Source organism: Neophocaena asiaeorientalis, unplaced genomic scaffold (assembly GCF_003031525.2).
Source record: "Neophocaena asiaeorientalis asiaeorientalis breed wild unplaced genomic scaffold, Neophocaena_asiaeorientalis_V1.1 scaffold347, whole genome shotgun sequence".
Classification (NCBI taxonomy): domain Eukaryota; kingdom Metazoa; phylum Chordata; class Mammalia; order Artiodactyla; family Phocoenidae; genus Neophocaena; species Neophocaena asiaeorientalis.
In genome coordinates, this window is record NW_020171818.1 from 1049966 (window position 1) to 1057720 (window position 7755).

General features: G+C 38.8%; 1 pseudogene; it reads left to right on the forward strand.

Moving 5' to 3' along the window:
* The first annotated feature begins 4737 nt into the window (after positions 1 to 4737).
* Positions 4738 to 5878, forward strand: LOC112395786 (beta-citrylglutamate synthase B pseudogene; annotated as a pseudogene).
* Positions 5879 to 7755: the final 1877 nt, after the last annotated feature.

Genomic DNA, 7755 nt, shown 5'->3' on the forward strand with positions numbered 1-7755 from the left:
ACCTCCATGGGAACCAGTGCTGGGGTAGAGAAACCTGAACTGTAATTGACAAATTATTATAGGCTCAGTGTGAACAACTCTGAGAGATAAAAGCTCCAGGAAGACCCTATCATAGGGAGGCCTTCACATTTTTGTGAGTTTTGTGTCTAGGAACTCAACTATGTGCTCAAGTGCATATCACAGAAAAATTCCCTTGTGCTTCTGGCCTGGGGACGAGAAAATGAACCATTTTGAAACACACCGGATCATTCTGTTCTTCTTAACAAGGTCTGTCCTCAGGAGAAACTATTTAACTAGAGCCTACCCTGTTAAGGTTTTATTAGAGCCTAACTGACCTTGGGGAAGGGAAATACTTAATTCCAGCCCACTCTAGCCATCCTGTCCCACCTAAGGCAGGGTTGCAGCAGAAAGGGTTGGGGGGTGGAGTTCAGGAATGAATAAGCACTTGTGACGTTCACAGTCCAGAAGCATAGGTTCACTAAAAGCCTGAGACCTATTCATAGGACTATAGAACGCTTCCCCTCCCCCACACCTTACCACATTACTAAAAGCCTATTTAGAGTACTTCCTTCTACCTAGTACATCATGTCCAGCTATCAAGAAAAAAATTACAAGGCATAATAAGAGGCAAAAAACACAGTCTGGTGAGATAGAGCAAGTATCAGAATCAGACTCAGATACGGCAGGGATGTTGGAATTATTAGACCAGCAATTATAGCAGCTATGATTAATATGCTGAGGAATCTAATGATAAATTTGACAGTCTATAAGAATAGATGGGCAAAGTAAGCAGAGAGATGGAAATTATATGAAAGCACCAAAAAGAAATGCTAGAGATTAAAATAAACACTGTAACAGAAAGGAAGAATGCCTTTGATGGGCTTATTAGTAGACTAGACACTGCTGAGGAAAAAAAGAAATCTCTGAATTTGAAGATATCTCAATAGAAAGCAGTGCTTAGTGGGAAATTTATACACTGAATGCATATAGTAGAACAGAAGAAAGATCTAAAATCATAATCTAAGCTTCCACGTTAGAAAATTAGAAAAAAAAAGAGGAAATTAAAGTAAGCAGACCTCATGGATATTGAAAGGATAATAAAGGAATACTATGAACAACTCTATGCCCACAAATTTTATAATCTAGATGAAATGGATCATTTCCTTGAAGGACACATCTGCCAAAACTCACACAAGAAGAAATAAACAGTCCAAGTAGACCTGTATCTTTCAAAGATCTTGAATCAATAATTAATAGCTTTCCAAAACAGAAAGTGCGAGACCCAGATGGATTCACTGGTGAATTCTGCTAAACATGTAAGGAAGAAATTATACCAATTCACTACAGTTTATTTCAGAAGAAAAAAGCAGAGGAAATACTTCCTAACTCATTCTATGAGGCCAGCATTTCCTGAATACCAAAAACAGATAAAAATTACAAGAAAAGAAAATTACAAACCATTATCTCTCATGAAATAGAGGCAAAACTCATCAACAAAATATTAACACATTGAATTCAACAGTGCATAAAAAGAATGATATACCATGACCAAGTGTAATTTATCCTAGTTATGCAAAACTGGTTCAACATTTGAAAATCCATTAATGTAATCCATCACATCAACAGGCTAAAGAAGAAAAAACATGTGATCATATCAATAGATGCAGAAAAAATATTTGACAAAATCCAGCAACCATTCATGATAAAAACTCTCAGTAAACTTGAAATAGAGGGAAACTTCCCCAACTTGATAAAGAATATCTACAAAAAAAACCAAAATAAAAACAAAAAGACTTACAGATAACATCATACTTAATAATGAAAAGCTTGAGGCTTTTCCATTAAGATCAGGAACAAGGCAAAGATGTCCCCTCACCCCTCCTTTTCAACATTATACCATATGTGTTAGTTAATGCAATAGGACAAGAAAAGAAAATAAAGGTGTACCAATTGGGAAGGAAGACATAAAACTATCTTCTTTTGCAGGTGACATGATTACGTACGTAAAAAATCCAAAAGAATGACAAAAAACTCCTGGAACCAATAAGCAATTATAGCAAGGTTGTAGGATATAAGGTTAATACAGAACAGTTGATTGCTTTCCTAATATACCAGTCATGAATGAATGGAACTTGAAGTTAAAAACATAATATTATTTACATTAGCACCACCCCCCAAAATTAGATACTTAGGTATAAATCTAACAAACTATGTACAAGATCTATATAAAGAAAACTACAAAACTCTGATGAAAGGTATCAAAGAAAAACCAAATAAGCTGAGATACATCCAATGTTTATGGACAGAAAGGCCCAATATTGTCAAGATATCAGTTCTTCCCAACTTGCTTTATAGATTCAAAGCAATCCCAATCAAAATCACAGCAAGTTGTATGAATATCAACAAACGGACTCTAAAGTCTATATGGAAAGGCAAAACACCCAGAGTAGCCAACACAATATTGAAGAAGGACAAAGTTGGGGGACTGACACTACCCAACTTTAAGACTTACTATAAAGCTGCAGTAATCAAGACAGTGTGGTATTGATGAAGGAATAGACAAATAGATCAATTGAACAAAATACAGAGCTCAGAAGTAGAACCACATAAATATAGTCAACTGATCTTTGACAAAGGAGCAAAAGAAATGCAATGGAGAATAATCTTTTCAACAAATGATGCTGGAACAACTGGCCATCCACTTGCAAAAAATAAATCTGGACACAGACCTTACACCCTTTACAAAAATAACTTTAAAAGGATCACAGACCTAAATGTAAAATGCAAAACCATAAAACTCCTAGAAGACAACATAGGAGAAAACCTAGCCTTGGATATGGCAATGACTTTTTTTTTTTTTTTTTTGGCGGTACACGGGCCTCTCACTGTTGTGGCCTCTCCCGTTGCGGAGCACAGGCTCCGGACGCGCAGGCTCAGCGGCCATGGCTCACGGGACCAGCCGCTCCACGGCATGTGGGATCTTCCCGGACTGGGGTACGAACCTGTGTCCCCCACATCAGCAGGCGGACTCCCAACCACTGCGCCACCAGGGAAGCCCAATGGCAATGACTTTTAACACACAACGCCAAAGGCATGATCTATGAAAGAAAAAATTGATAAGCTGGACTTCATCAACATTAAGAAACTTCTGCTCTGCAAAGACAATGTCAAAAGAATGAGAAGACAAGCCACGCACTGGGAGAAAATACTTGCAAAAGGCACATCTGATAAAAGACTGTTATTCAAAATATACAAAGAACTCTTAAAACTTAACAATAAGAAAACAAACAACTCAAAAAATAGTCCAAAGACCTTAACAGATAACTCACCAAAGAATATAACAGATGGCAAGTAAGCACATGAAAAGATGTTTTGCATCACATGTCATCAGGGAAATGCAAGTGAAAACAACAACGCCATACCACTACACACCTATTAGAGTAGCCAAATCTAGAACACTGAAAACACCAAATGCTGGTGAGGATGTGGGGCAAAAGGAACTCTCATTCATTGCTGGTGGGAATGCAAAATGGTACAGCCACTTTGGAAGACAGTTTGACAGTTTCTTACAAACTTATGGGCACACAAAAACCTGCACATGGATGTTTATAGTAGTTGTATTCAAATTATCAAAGTTTGGAAGCAACCAAGATGTCCTTCAGTGAACAAATGCATAAACAGTGGTAAATTCATTCAATGCATTATTACTCAGCACTAAAAAGAAATGAGCTATCAAGCCATGAATAGACATGAGAGAATCTTAAATGTGTATTACAAAGTAAAAGAAGCCAATTAGAAAAGGATATATCTTGTATGATTCCAACTACATGACAATTCTAGAAAAGGCAAATGGAGACAGTAAAAAGATCAGTGGTGGCCCAGGGTTAGGGGAGAGGAATGACTAGGCAGAGCACTATTTTTAGCACTATTCTATATGATACTATAAAGATGGATACATGTCATTACACATTTGTCCAAACCCATAGAATGTAAAACACTGAGTGTACCCTAATGTAAACTATGGACTTTGGATGATTATGATGTGTCAGAGTAGGTTCATCAATTGTAACAAATGTTCCACTCTGGTGGAGGATGTTGATAATAGGATAGGCTGTGCATGTGGAGGGGCTAGGAGTATATGGGAAATCTCTGTACTTTCTGCTCAATTTTGCTGTGAACCTAAAACTAACCTAAAAAATCCTAACCCTAAAAACTCCAACAAAGTACTGCTATTCAGACTATTTTTAAAAACTTTCTGAACTCAACAGTTAGAAAACAATCTAATTAGAAAATAACAAGGGAATTCCTTGGCAGTCCGGTGGACTGTACTCTGCACTTTCACTGCCAAGGGCCTGAGTTCAATCCCTGGTGAGGGAATTAAGATCCTGCAAGTCGTGCATGGCGCAGACAAAAAAAAAAAAAAAGCAAAAGATTTGGACTCTTCAGTAAAGAGGGTATACAGATGGCAAGTAAGCACATGAAAAGATGTTTAATATCTTTAGCTATAAGGGAAATGCAAATTAAAACCACAATACAGAGTTTGGGTCTTTTGAGGATGAGCTGCCTGTTCTCCATCCTTGGTGCCCTGCAGTAAATGCTGTACTTTCCCTCACCACATCCCGGTGTCAGTAAATTGGCTTTGCTGGGAGGCCGGCAAGGGGATACAAGTTCGATTCGCTAGAAAGGGTCTATATTCAGGAGGAAGTAATCCCAGAAGAGGAAAACAGGCAGATCAAGATGTGTAGCTCTGTGGCTGCCAAGTTGTGGTTTTTGACAGATCGTCGAATCAGTGAAGAGTATCCCCCAAAAGAGATCTTACGAGCATTAAAGGCCAAATGTTGTGAGGAGGAACTGGACTTTAGGGCCGTGGTGATAGATGAGGTGGTGCTAACAATCGAGCAAGGAAACCTGGGTCTTTGTATCGATGGAGAACTAATTACTGCCTATCCTCAGGTGGTGGTAGTGACAGTACCAACCCCTTGGGTGCAAAGTGATAGTGACGTCACTGTTTTGCGCCATCTAGAGAAGGTGGGAAGCAGGTTGATGAACTGACCTCAAGCCATCCTGAACTGTGTTAATAAGTTCTGGATGTTTCAAGAGTTGGCAGGTCACGGTGTTCCTCTGCCAGATACTTTCTCTTACGGTGGTCATGAAAATTTTGCTAAAATGATTGATGAAGCAGAAGTACTGGAGTTCCTAAAGGTGGTGAAGAATACACGGGGTCATAGAGGCAAAGCACTTTTCTTTGGCTAATCTAAGCCATCTTATTCGCCATGAAGCTCCATACCTATTTCAGAAGTATGTTAAAGAGTCTCATGGAAGGGATGTATGTGTCATTGTCGTGGGATGTCGTGCGGTTGGCACAATGTTACACTGTTCAACAGATGGGAGGATGCAAAGAAACTGCTCACTAGGTGGTGTCGGGATAATGTGCTCATTGAGTGAACAAGGGAAGCAGCTAGCTATGCAGGTGTCTAACATCCTGGGATCGGATGTGTGTAGCATTGACCTGTTGATGAAAGATGGCAGCTCCTTCTGTGTCTGCGAGGCCAATGCAAATGTAGGTTTCATTGCCTTTGATAAGGCGTGTAACCTAGATGTAGCTTGTATCATAGCGGACTATGCCGCCTCCCTTCTGCCCTCTGGCCGGCTCACCCAGCGTATGTCCCTGCTCTCTGTGGTGTCCACGGCCAGTGAGACTAGTGAGCCGGAGTTGGATCTCCCAGCCAATACTTCTGTCGACAACGTGAGCGCAAGTTCCAGCTCTGTTGACAGCGATCCTGAAACCACGGAACGAGAGCTGCTCACCAAGCTCGCAGGGGGCCTATTCAACGGAAACCAACTGCTAGCCAACGAAATCAGACCCCTGGTGGAGTGATTCCACCAGTAAATAATTAACCAGCAAAGCCCTTGTAAAACTTTTTCCTTTTTCCTTTTTTTCTTTTTCTTTCTTTCTTTTCTTTTTTAAACCAACTTGCAATGCTGTTCATGGAGAATGCTCAGGAAGATGAGAGAAAATTGAGTAGGATTAGTTAGGAGAGAAGAAGGGGGAGATAGATGAGATGTTTGCTACAAAGATGTTACTGACTTTGATTTACAAATCCTGCAGATAGAGAGGCAGAAGAGGTGAGATACAGAAAAATGTCAGGCTCTCATAGTTACCCTTTTAAATTACTCAGAAATGTGTAGGCTCTCAGGACATGAAGAACATAATTTTTTTCATGGTTTTTGTACAGTTGGTACAAATTTCAGAGTTGTGTAACTTCACATTGTGTTGTAATCGGTGAGGAAGACATCTATGTAAATTATAATTTTTTCTATATAAATCTGAAAATTCAGCCTATACACTATTATCTAGGAGCTTTATGTTCATAATTATGAAATCTTGAGGGGCTCTTTTATTGACTTTTCCCCCCTTAATTTGGGTGGGAGGGCAACGTGAATGTGACCCAATAAAGGTTCTTTTAATGATAAAATTGGCATGTTTGCATGATAAAAGGGAAATGAACAGTATTGCAATGCCTGGCACACAAAATAACATTTACTCCATTGTAGATAAAACTGCACTAGTTAAAAATATGTGCATTGACTTGTATGTGTTAGTATTTTAGCCTTTTTTGAAAGATATATGCTCGGTTAATGTTGCTTTTTTTTTTTAATACATGTGAGTATTAACATTCCCTGATCTATGCCTGCATCCTTAACAATGGCCAAAGTGAAGAAAATGCTACCTTTTTTGTTAACAAGACACTGACTTGAAACGTGTGCATTTAAAGCCTTTTATTTTTTTCCTTTTTCTTTTGGTGGTTGGGCATTTAAAGAATAAGGACAAGGAAAAATATTTTTGGGGAGGCAAATGAAGGGTCTATAAATTCCTAAGTATAAAGTTGAAGTGATTTCTAATACCAGCGTTATATATCTGCATTTTTCACATTTTAGGACAGTGTCTGTGTGTGCGTGCGTGTGCGTGTATGTGCACATGCATGCACGCTTGCATGTTTATGTACTTTGCATTTTGTTTATACCAACCAATCAAAAAGGGTAGATTCTAGAAAATGGAGCATGATGGGAAACAGTTTTTTACCTAAAAAAAAAAAAACAATTGAGTTGTTTTCATGACTATAATCTACTGGGTAGAGGTACTCACCTAGAGACATGAGGAGAATAGCTGCTTCTTAGGCTTTTGTGTATACGTATGTTGTTTGCTTTTTTTCTTTGGTTCTAGACTGTTCAGTGTATGATCTATTCCAGTCTACATGCTTTTCCTCTGCTTCTTCCTGTGCATTTTCTCCTATTACACATAGGTTTGGGGGTGGGGGTGACTGAACATTTTTGTTTGGGAACTTATTTAGCAGTATTGAGTCTCTTATAGCCCTATTCTGAAGCCTTCAATATTCTACTCTTTATATTACTTTATTTCTGAATTTATAAAAGCCCCCAAACTGCATATAATATGAGACTTTAAACATGGGTAAAACTATCCCAATGAATGGTTTGGAAGGTGTGTTAAGTAATGGAGGCGCTCCAGAGCTCAACATAATTTTTTTAAGAAGCAAGTTCCATCTCCCTACAACCCTCTGAAGCTTTTGACCCAAGTCCTTTCTTGCCTCTCCAGTGCTTTTTTTCTTCAGATGGACCTTAAACATAATTTCTTGGACACTACTAGAGAGACTGCGAGGCAATAAGATCAGCATTAACCAGCTCTAACAGAGGTTTGATCATGCTTACTTGTACAGTTTTCCCCCCATTTTAAAA